Here is a 12,848-nt window from a genome sequence, read left to right as displayed (position 1 = left end):
GACAGCCAGGTCTATACAGAGAAACCCTGCCTCGAAAAAAAAAAAGGCAAGAAAAAAAATTAAGAGATCCTATGAGCATATTTCACATATTAAAAGATAGAGGAAACATTGAGCATGTCAAGTAAAGACATCAAAGGTATAAAAAGAACTTACACGTAAGGCCTTGGAGGTTACAATTCTTTCTTTTTAAAAACCTGGTTCTTGTTTTTGTTTTGTTTTCTTGTTTTTGATGGGCTCTCTTATTATGTGGCTCTGGCTGGCCTGGAACTTACTGTGTAGACTAACCTGTCCTCAAACTCATAGAGATCTGTCTGTCTCTGTCTCTGGAGTGCTGGGACTAACGGCCTGTGCCACCATGTCAGCCTATGTTAAATTCTTGGTGCGGGTTGGAGACACGACTCCATCAGTACAGTGCTTGCTGTACAAGCATGTTGCGGAGTGTGGCTGCCCAGTGCCCACATGAACATTGGTGTGCTAGAGCTCTCCTGTCAGCTGAGCACTGGGGTGGCAGAGATGGGAGGACCCTTAAAGCACCTCCAGCTGGTCATGTCCAATCCATGCTCCAGTGGCAGTGAGAGGCCCCGTTTGTAAGAACACAAGGTGAGGTGGTCAGTGAGAAGGCTGAGCTAGAGAAGCACCAAGCCCACCAAACCTGAGTCTGACCCTCTGGAACCCACATGGTGGAAAGAGAGAACCAACTTCTGTGATCTGGCTTCTGACTTCCACACACATTTCATGCCACACAATATCACCCCACATACACACATGGTCGCATGCATGCACATGCATGCATGTGTGTGTGTGCGCGCACACAATAAATACATACACAAACACATAAGTATATAGATAGGTACATTTAAAAAGGAAAATGACACTAAAGAGAAAATAAGATAAAGAGCAATGAAAGAAGACTCATGACATCAACCTCTGGTCTCTATTTGTATGCACATACCTGCACACACATACAGAGCAATCAAGGAAGACTCATGACATCAACCTCTGGCCTCTGCTTGCATGCACATACATGTGCACACATACACAATCATACATATACACACAATGTAATACAATTCCAGATGCAATTACTGTGCTTGAGATGGAATGCATTGCACGAAATTGACAGCAGATTGAAAACCGAGGAAGAAAATACTAGTGAACCTTCATAGAGGCTGTTTAAAATAGAACTTAGAAAAAAGGCAGGAAGAACAAAGTAAACAGAACACCAGAAAAGCTGCAACGCAGCCTCAATGGACCAATATCTATACAGTTAAAGTTACTGCAGGAGGACGTGAAGGGACAAAATAAATACTTGAAAAAACAATGCTTGAGAATTTATGGATCCACTGAAAACTATAAACCCACAGATCAAAGAAGCTCAGCGAATACCCAGTACAAAAGTCATAAACAAAAGTACACCAACACCTTGGGGACTAATCGCTTAATGGCAGTGACATGTTAAGCAGAGTAAACACATTAATAATAAATTCTGAATCACCCACTGTGGTGATTTGAATGTGTTTGTCCCAGGGAGTGGCATTATTAGGAACTGTGTCCTTGTTGGAGTAGGTTTGGCCTTGTTGGAGGAAGTGTGTCACTGTGGAGGTGGGCTTTGAGACCCTCCTCCTAACCATGTGGGAGCCAGTCTTCTGCTAGGGGTCTTCAGATGAAGATGTGGAACTCTCAGCTCCTCTTACACCATGCCTGCCTGGATGCTGCCATGCTCCCACCTTGATGATAATGGACTGAACCTCTGAACCTGTAATCCAGGCCCCAATTAAATGTTGTCCTATTAAGAGTTGCCTAGGTTATGATGTCTGTTTACAGCAGTAAAACCCTAACTAAAACACTCACAATATGTCCATGTTGCATTAAGGAAAAGAAATCAAAGCACTTCTTCTTGAAGCAATTTAACCACGTTGAATTCTCTACCTCACTTTCCCTGTGTCTTCTGTCCTTTCCTGTCTGTCTCTTGTATGAGTCAGAATCTGTGCCTCCCTAAATGCTTGCTGTCTTATCAATGTGTTCTAACCCTGTGTCTGTCTATGTGACTACATCTGTGTGTATGTCTGGCCCTCACAAAAGGTGTTGCTGTCTCTTCTTTCAACAGCACACACAGCAACAAATGAGAAAGGAATGGGGGATACGTCACAGAAACCTTTAACAGAATTCTATAAAGGATTAAGTTACTGGCTCCAACTGACTAAGATATCAAACAGTATTAGAAAACTCACTGATTATGAAGCAATATCTCTGTAAAGCTTTCATCATTTTTGGTGGATATTCATTTATAAAGCCACTTTTAGCCTCTTTGTTGTTTCCAGCAAATAAGAAGAAATACTAATGGAAACACACTTGCAAACACACATGCATTACTCTTGGGTCAGAAGATTGGGAGAGTGGATAGCTATGCTTTATCTTAGGTTGTGAACTGTTGATTACCTGGGAAATCCAAAGTAAATAAGGTCGATTGTTACATCCTTCTCTTAAAAGCAGGATAAACAAACAGACTGAGCTCACAGTAAGAGAGCAGTCTTAAGTCTTAACTGACCTCCAGGTGAATAATTAGCTCTGGCTGTTGAGTTCCAGAAAATGTTCCAGTCTCTTAGAATGTAAGAGATATTTTTATCATGTATTGCCACAATATGTCCCTGGACTAGACTGACCTGTCAATCAGTCTTATAATTTTCTCTTGGGCCAGAGCCTGACTGGACCTAAAGACATGGTAGCTCTGAGATGTTTGCAACACACAAAGTTTCATGTCGAGTTCATTACAGACTCTTTAAGGTGACCCCTTCTGTCCTAAAACCTGGGTTCCAGAAATATGCTATAGCCACTGTCACCAGCCTTCCTGTAGATGACCTGCCATTGGCTTTTCATGGTTGTTTTCTTTGCCTGCTTGGCACTGTGGTTGATCTCTTGAATTCTAACCCAAGCTTACATCCTTGCACAACCTGCTTTTCACAATTCATTTGAACAGGATTTTCCGGCTTTGGCTCTCAGCACTTTCTCTTGACCTGATTTGACAAGAACCCTTTGTCCCAGACCTCTGCACTCATTTCCAACAGACTTCACCATTCAGCTTTTCTATTAGATTTCTTGTGAAATTTTTCCAGAAACAACTTAAAAATTAAACTGTGTATCCATATTCTAAACAATGCCTGGAGCCAATTGACTGCTATGGTTCACCAGCTAAAAGTTGGAAATTTCAATTGCACTTGTTTTATAAATTAGAAGCCTGAGAAATAGAGACTCCCTCACATCAAATATGACTTACAAGAACTATGTATGCTTGCTTCCCCAGTCAACACTGAACAGGAGAAATAATAACAGAACATGTCTGTACAAGTTGAATAAAGCATTTTGGGGAACCTTTTGTAGTTTTAAATCTTTTTCTTATTCTATTGTCAATAAAAATAACCCTTCCACACACTCTGGTTTCTGATTATTTTTCTCTTCATTAAAATGACTCAGATAGGACTGGTGAGATGGCTCAGTGGGTAAGAGCACCCGACTGCTCTTCCGAAGGTCCAGAGTTCAAATTCCAGCAACCACATGGTGGCTCACAACTACCCGTAACGAGATCTGACGGCCTCTTCTGGTGTGTCTGAAGACAGCTACAGTGTACTTACATGTAATAAATAAATAAATCTTTTTTAAAAAATGACTCAGATATATGTCAGCTACACACCATGCTTACACATCTGTCAAAAGTCCCTGCATGTGGCCTCCATGCAAAACCCAAAAATGAAGCATCAAATCACTGCCTTAGTGACCACAAAGGAAGCTACAGGAGAAGAAATCTTGGAACAGAATTTTATGCTTATTTGGTGAATGTCATCATCCAGGGGGAGTGGGAAGGACAGGAGAAATACACAGAACACTATCTAGCCTTTTAGTCTCAAGGAGTTCACAGTCTAGAGGTGAGAGAAAAGTCAAGCACAGCAAAATGAGAGCAAACTATAAATTAAGTCTCAGCATCCCAAAAGGGCTTGGAGAGGTGGGACTTTAAGATTTGTGGCAAGAATTAGGTCCCACTAAAAGTGAGAAGGGGATGGGGAGATGGCCTGGGGTTTCACCAGTCACCAGATGTCGAGCTTTGGCATTCTGTGGGGCTGTAGTTACATCTATGTGGTCTCTGGCTTAGCAAGCACATGCCTCACTCTTTCTTGTGGCCAATGGAGGCCACAGGATCTTGAGCAAAGACAATACTGCCAGAAATTTTGCATGAGCAGGACATCTCTAACCCATTTCAGTCAGCCACGCGTGTCTTCTGCATTTCTCAACAGTTTACATATATAGGTAATTGGCTTTAATATGTTTTAGAATTGTACATTTCATTATGTTCTTTACTTTTCTGGTTAATACATGGCTGACCTTAAAGGACAATGGAAGAATGAGAAAGAAGGATATCAGAAGGATAAGTTGGATATTATCTAGCTTGATCACATGAAGATTTCTAAACTAGGTGTGTATGATGGCTTGTGTATTCTGGGAGTGGCACTATTAGGTGGTATGGCCTTGTTGGAGTAGTTGTGTCTCTGTGGGCATGGGCTTTAAGACCCTACTCATAGCTGCCTGGAAGCCAGTCTTCCACAAGGAGTCTTCGGATGAAAATGTAGAACTCTCAGCTCCTCCTGCACAATGCCTGTCTGGATGCTTCCATGTTCCTGCCTTGATGATTTTGGACTGAACTTCTGAACCTGTAAGCCGGCCCCAATTAAATGTTGTCTTTTATAAGACTTGCTTTGGTCATGGTGTCTGTTCACAACAGTAAAACCCTAAGACAGTGTGGTAGACCAGGCCTGCAATCTCGCCAACTGGGAGGCCAAGGAAGGGATCGTAAGTGGTGAGTTCAAATTCACCATTGTATGGGCTGGAGAGATGTCTAGTGGTTAAGAGCACTGATTGCTCTTCCAGAGGTCCTGAGTTCAATTCCCAGCAATCACATGATGGCTTACAACCATCTGTAATGGGGTCTGATGTCCTCTTTGGTATGTCTGAAGAGAGCAATGGTGTACTCATATACATAAAATAAATAAATAAATCTTTAAAAAAATTCAGCCTTGGCTATTTCATGACTTGCTTTCTGAAAAAAAAAGATTTATGTAAATGGAATAGAAATGATGCTATTGTATTTTTTTTTTGGTGTGGTTTTGTTTTGTTTTGTTTTGTTTTGAGACAGGGTTTCTCTGTGTATCCCTGACTGTCCTGGAACTCACTTCATAGACCAGGTTGGCCTCAAACTCAAAAATCCACCTGCCCTCTGCCTCTGCCTCCTGAGTGCTGGGATTAAAGGCGTGAGCCACCATGCCCGGCTATTGTATTTTGAAACTCAGATCCTGTTGTTGTCTGTTTTTCTTTCTCAGACTGATACTTGACCCTCAAGTATAAGAGGAATTTGCACTCCTGTAAAGACTGATTTGAAAATTAAAAGAATAAAGTCATCTCAGAACTTTCAGTTCAAATCACTAAATATTTATGAAGATTTTTTTTTCGCAAAGTATTGTAAAAATGCTAGGGCAACTGCATATGAGGTCTTTCAATGAGAATTTATACTCATAAAAGTTAATAGTCTATAGTCCTGGCACTTGAGGGTTGATGCTCGCATCTATGGTTCCAGATTTCTTTCCTCAGGTTTCTATCTCCAGCATTGCCTCACTTTGGGTTTTCTTTATTGTGTCTACTTCCCTTTTTAGGTCTTGTATGGTTTTGTTCAATTCCATCACCTGTTTGATTGTTTTTTCCTGTTTTTCTTTAAGGATTTCTACCTGTTTGGTTGTGTTTTCCTGTTTTTCTTTAAGGATTTGTATCTCTTTAGCAGTGTTCTCCTGTATTTCTTTAAGTGAGTTATTAAAGTCCTTCTTGATGTCCTCTACCATCATTATGAGATATGCTTTTAAATCTGGGTCTAGCTTTTCAGGTGTGTTGGGGTATCCAGGACTGGCTGAGGTGGTGAAAGACCCCCGAAGGGAGACCCTCACTCAGACACTCAAGTCCCGGGACAGCCGCGTACCCAAGAAGACACTGAGACCATACATAAAATGTAGAAGGTAAGATTTAATAAAGTAGCAACATGAAAGCACACAGACCAGAGCTCTGGGGTCGAAATAAAGCAGCAACATGAAAGCACACAGACCAGAGCCCTGGGGTCGAAACTCATACACCTTTGCACAGGGTAGAGGAGTCTCGACGGTCAGCCAAAATTTTTCACAGGCTTATATAGTAAAACTCAAAGGGGGAGAACTGGGCAGGGAAAGTACAAGTTTACATCACTAGGGAGTTCTGCCAAGGGACAAGGGGTTCTGCCAAAGGAATCTACGTAACTAAGGAGTCATGTCCTATCAAGGAATCTACGTAACTAAGGAGTCATGTCCTATCATTTGGCAATGTACCCGGTTCATTTTGAGGTTGTTCTAGGAGGCCTTTATCTCAAAAATGTTTTCTAGATGGGAGGGGGTGGGCTCCGAGGTAAAAAATTCATGTTCTCACAAGAGGCCAGTAATTTTTCATTCTTCAGTGGGAGTGATGGGTTCTGATGATGGTGAGTGGTCTTGGTTTCTGTTAGTAAGATTCTTACATTTGCCTTTAGTCATCTGGCAATCTCTGGAGTCAGTTGTTATAGTTGCCTCTGGTTAGAGCTTATTCCTCTCGTGATACTGTTAGCCTCTATCAGCAGACCTGGGAGACTAGATCTCTCCTGAGTTTCAGTGGTTAGAGCACTCTATGCAGGCAAGCTCTCCTCTTGCAGGGAAGGTGCACAGATATCTGGCATTCAGACCTGCCTCCTGGCAGAAGATGAAGGCCTGAAACAGGGCCTGTCCCAGAAGCTGTGTAGCTTCTGTAGTCGGCACTCTCACATACACAGTCTAGTCTCTGAGAGATCCGAGAACCAAGATGGCTCCCCCAGGTGCTCCGACAAAGCTCTTGCAGGTGGGGCGGACACCTCTCCTCTGGCAGGGAAGGTGCTGGATGTCTGCAGCCCGAAACAGGGTATACCCCAGAAGCTGTGTGGCTTCCACCTGTCCCAGAAGCTGTTAGCTTTTGTAGTCCACACTCTCACCTGCGAAGACTAGTCTCTGAGGGATCCGGGAACCAAGATGGCTCCCCTAGGTGCTCCAACAAAGCCCTCCCAGGCAGGGCAGATACCTCTCCTCTGGCAGGGAAGGTGCCCGAATGTCTAGAGCCCGAAACGGGGTCTGCCCCAGAAGCTGTGTGGTTTCTGCCTGTCCCAGAAGCTATTAGCTTCTGTAGTCCACACTCTTACCTGTGCAGACTAGTCTCTGAGGCATCTGGGAACCAAGATGGCTCCCCCCACCCCCACACTTGAGGGTTGAGACAGGAGAACTGCCACAAGTTTCAGGTCAGCCTGAAATACATGGTAAGAATGTCTCAAAACCATTTATGATTAGAGTATTCATTGAGGAATTAGATTACTTCAATATTAGAAATCTGTTCACCATCTAACATGTGCAACTCAGTATGTAGACAGATGAAGGCTAAACAGAGGTTTTCAAGATTTATAATCTGGTAAAAAAAATAGGACATCATGAAAATAGCTGAGCTACGAGACAAGGCAAGATATGTTTTCTTAACATAGGACAAAGCTCTGTGCAATTTGTAAGACTGTGTTATAGTCAAGAACCAAAGCTCATAACCTGGGTTTAGTATTGACACCTATAATCCCAGCTCTTGGGGTGGAAACAGAAGGATCAGGAGTTTAGGGTCATCCTGGGCTACATATTGACCTGAAACCAGTTGGCCAAATGAGACACTGTCTCACTCTTCCACCCTTCCTCTTCCCCTCGAAACAATCAAACCTCAAAGTCCAATCTATGTCTCATGCCCATAATCCTAGAACTTGGGCAGCTGAGGCCAGAGAGCTTGAGACCAGCATGGATTCTGTTTCACAAGAAGAGGGAAAGAAAAGGGAGAAGGAAGTAGAAAGAAAAGGAAGAATGGGGCAGAAATGAGAAGCATGGTGAAAATCAGGAGGGGAAAGGGAGGAAGTGAAAGAAATAATCAAATTTCCCTGATTCAAACCACAGTTTCCAATTTGTTTCTGGAAAAGACTGGTGGGTAAAATATAGTTTGTGTGGAAATAACTGATCTGAGGCTTACTAGGTAGTGCAAATCCCAACTATTACTATCAGAAAGACAGTGAAAGGGAGGAAGGGAGGGGGAGGGGAAGAGAGAGAGAGAGAGAGAGAGAGAGAGAGAGAGAGAGAGAGAGAGAGAGAGAGAGAGAGAGAGAGAGAAAACAGCCTTGCTGGGATGCAAATGTTCGAAGAAGGAAACTATGCTTTATTCATTGAAGTGTCCCAAGTGTAATAGTAACACTGGCACATATGAGGTGCTCAATAAATACTTGTGAAATTAGCAAACAAAGTCCAAGGAAATGGTGTTGAAATGTTCACTTCTGTTCTAGTTCTAATTCCAGGGAGTGTCCTTGATTCTGATGTTGGATGAAGTTGGACGCATATGGCGCATTATTTGCATGTGGGTTTCTGTTTCTTACAATTTTAACAACTTAAATAACAACAACAGGGCTAACAAGATAACTCAGTAACTCAATAGGTAAGGATGCTTTCTGCAAAGCCCAACAACCTAAGTTTTCTTTTCAGGACTCATGAGGGAAATGGCCCTAAAAGTGAGCCCTACCCAAATTCTTTGTCACACACTACAACTACTACTACTATTACTACTCCTACTCCTACTACTACTACTACTACTACTACTACTACTACTACTACTACTACTACAACTACTACTACCACCTCCAACAAAGACCAACATGTTAAAAGAGAAATTTTATTATGCCCAATAGGCATGGATGGAGTCATTGGCTGGACTCAGCATAAATGGTTCTAGATCCATAATGGTCAGTGTCTTTAGTATTAATGAGCAGTGGGGGAGTTATATCACATATATAAAAGTGTAGGACTGGTTCAATTCTAATTTCTTGCCCCTGGATTAAAAAAAAAAAATGCAGGGTTGGGGTAGCACATGCCTTTAATCCCAGCACTCATGAGGCAGAGGCAGGTGAACAAGTGGATCTCTGAGTTTGAGGCCAGCCTGGTGTATAGAATGAGTTCCAGGACATCCAGGGCTACACAAAGAAACCCAGTCTTGAGACAAACAAAAAAAGAGAATACTGCCTGACTCTGAAATCTATGTCCTAGTCATCACTATAGGTCCTTTGTGATATACATATAGTCACTAGTTCCATGAATCCCCTGTTGTTAGATATTTTTCTCATTGAATATTATGTAGTGTGTATAGGTTATATTTTAGTTTGTAATTATGTCTTATCTGATTATACTATCTGGTTTTAAGCCTTTACATCCATATCAGGCCTTCATTCTGTGGTGTTCTATTTCTATCACAGGGAGTCTCGGTCCAGGTGACATCACTGCCTGTGACCCTGAAGTTTCCTTAGCAGGATGTTTCCATCTCTACTGACAAATGACCGTTTATTTTTAGGACCGTTATTGCTATGGTTACTGGAAACCACAAAGCTGGCTTTTAGGATTGCGTCCTGAACAGTTAGGATTTGCCATGTAATTTTTGAAACAGGATAATATATGAAATTAAATGTATTTGTATATATTTAGTACAGGGCTGTAATCATATAGTCTCTCAAGTGTATGATTCAATTAAATACATAATTAAGAGAATTTTTTAACCTCTTTGTTACTCTAAAGAAGGGAAAATGCCACACTGGTACCTTAAAAAAGGAAAATTTAAAAGATGTTTGATTGCTTATCAAATCAGCAGAAGGCACCAGATGTTCTTATTTCCAAATTCTGTTGCAACCAAGTACTTAAATATAAAGCAAATGACACATTCACAGTAAACAGTAAACCCTTTCTTTATATTGTTTTAAATTAATAATTAACAAAGAGTATAACATAAAAAGTATAAGCACAGAATATTTCTCTTTAGATATAATTTCTTTTGAGAAGCTTGGTTTGGCCTATGACTAAGAATACTCCTTCCTTTTAAAACAAAACATGACAATACATGATATTTCAAAGGACACAGACCCAGTGTCTTTACATTCTAAGTGTGCATACTGTTCATATTTTGCAATGTACATCCCCAGAAACCTAAGTCTTTAGTAACAACTAAAATTCTTTCCAGTTAGTTTTGTAACTTGTTGGATATTTCAAAAGCATTACTCCATTTTGTTGCATTTGAGATTAAACAGAAAAACATAGATCTTGAAACACGGGGATTTCTTATTTCACTACTAAGGCCCTGTTTAAGTATTGCTCATACATAGCAAAAGCAGTTCACTCTAGTAGAGTCTAAAGCATTGACAATCTTTAAATGAGTGCACATTTTGTATGTTAATGCCATCATAGATGTTCATGACAACACATAAGTGTAGAATCTGAAGGAAAGCTGAGCTGTAGCTTTAAAGGCCTTTCTAATCAAGCTGACTCTGTGATGCCGTCAGCACACTCTTGGGGCAAGGTTCCCTGCCCTGACAGATAGCTGGTCCAAGTCCATATTTATGCCTTCTTGATAGCTCCGATGAGAGAAGACAGTTTTCCCGTGATGAGATCTCACCCACAACACTGCTGACAGAGTATAGCTGTGTTCTCTCCTTGTTTGCATCCTCTTGCATTACTGGTATTGGCTTCGGTCAGCTGTTTGTAAAAATCTCTTTAAGCTGCTCATGTACTTAATGAAGGATAGTTACTAAAACTTGGGGATTAGAAATTCCACAAGCCTAGCACACATAAAATACAGCCTGGAGCAATTTTCTGAGCAACCTTTGTATCCTCCCTTGGGAGATCTCTTCCTAATTCTATGTAATCATTCAGTATCCACGTTGCGAGGGGGAAAATGTCATTTTGAGTTTACTCACTAAATCTCAAGTCTGGTGGTAGAGGGCCATCATCCAAGGTACTTGGGAGACTGAGGCAGAGGACCATAAATTCAAGAGCAGACCAGGTTACACCAGGTTACAGAAGGAGTTCAAGACCAGCCTAGGCAACTTAGTGAGGCTCTACCTTAAAAGAGAGAATGAGGTTGAGGGTTCAGTCCCCAGTACTGCAAAGAAAAATCAGCCAGATTTAATTCATCCGCAATAAACGTGAAAATGAGTATATTTAGAAGTTTAAATACTTTCTCCTTTCATTCAGTGCATGGTCTTGCTTGTCCTGTACACCATGATACACAATGTAACATAGTGTTTCTATGGTTGCCAGCTCTGTGTGTGTGTGTGTGTGTGTGTGTGTGTGTGTGTGTGTGTGTGTGTGTGTGTGAACTTGATACAATCTAGAGTCATCAAAGAGAAAGGAGCCTTAGCTGAGGAAATGCCTCCATGAGATCTATCTGTAAGGCATTTTTCTCAATTAGTGATCAATGAAGGAAGGCCCAGCCAAAGGTGGGTGGTGCCATTCTTGGGCTGGTGGTCCTGGGTTCTTTAAGAAAGCAGGCTGAAGAAGCCATGAGTAGCAAGCCAGTAGGCAGCACCCCTCCACAGCCTCTGCATCAACTCCTGCCTCCAAGTTCATGCCCTGTTTGAGTTCCTGTCCTGACTTCCTCCAATGATGGACTATGATCTGAACGTGTAAGCCAAATAAACTCTTTCATCCCCAATTTGATTTTTGGTCATAGTGGCCCTAACTAAGACATATGGGCTCTCATATCAGACCTGCATTCAAAATCTAACTTCAAACTTAATAGCCAAATTACTTTGGGTTTTGTTACCTTAATTCTGTGGATTTGTCCCATACACATTGTAGGTCTATTACATACTAAGATGCATTGTGCCTATTTATGAGGCTAGGCTTATGTAATTAGCATTATCTGATTATACTTTGGTCATATTTGAGAAATAAAAATCATACGAATTGCATACTAGTTTAAGTAATAGCAACATGGAAGACAACAGGGGTTGCTGTACTTTGTAGCTACTAAAGAGTTAAAGTCAATTTGCAAATTCAGGAAACAGAAGAGAAATTTCATTCTTTTTTTTTAAAGATGTATTTATTTATTTTATGTATATGAGTACACTGTGGCTGTACAGATGGTTGTGAGCCTTCATGTGATTGTTGGGATTTGAATTTAGGACCTCTGCTCCCTCAGGTCAATCCCACTTGCTCCGATTGGCCCCGCGCTCACTCATTCGCCCCGCGCTCACTCAGTCCCTGCTCACTCTGGCCCAAAGATTTATTTATTATTATAAATAAGTACACTGTAGCTGTCTTCAGACTCACCAGAAGAGGGCATCAGATCTCATTATGGGTGGTTGTGAGCCACCATGTGGTTGCTGGGAATTGAACTCAGGACCTCAGAAGAGCAGTCAGTACTCTTACCAGCTGAGCCATCTCGCCAGCCCAAGAAATTTCATTCTTTACTTTCAGCAGAAACTATTGTAGATAAAATAAAGCCATAAATCAGGAAGGCAAAACTGCTGTCTTCTTTACTTCCAGCATTCTGTGCACTTCACTTAGTGTTTCTCTACCTAACCCAGCAGGCGATCGTACAGTTACCCCAAAATGCAAATATTTTCGATAGATACAAAGATATTCCAGCATGAGCTTTTGCAGTTTTGGTTTTTTAGTGATTCTGAAAATTGGACCTAGGGTCTTGCACATGACAGACAAACCCTCAGCTACACCCCCGGCCTGGCAATCTGTCTTATAAAAAGATAATATTCTTGCATGTGGTGCTATCCTCCTGTAATCCCAGGATTTAGGAGGCCCAGGCAGAAAGATGGCCAAAAGGATAAGACCTTATATATTACAGAACAGAATGAACAAAGAAAGCATGTGAGTCACTTAAACTATCATATTTATTGGCTTAAAGATGTGTATAAAATGTCTTGATATTTT

This window comes from Mus musculus, chromosome 1 (assembly GCF_000001635.26).
Source record: "Mus musculus strain C57BL/6J chromosome 1, GRCm38.p6 C57BL/6J".
NCBI lineage: Eukaryota > Metazoa > Chordata > Mammalia > Rodentia > Muridae > Mus > Mus musculus.
This window is presented reverse-complemented; position numbering follows the sequence as displayed.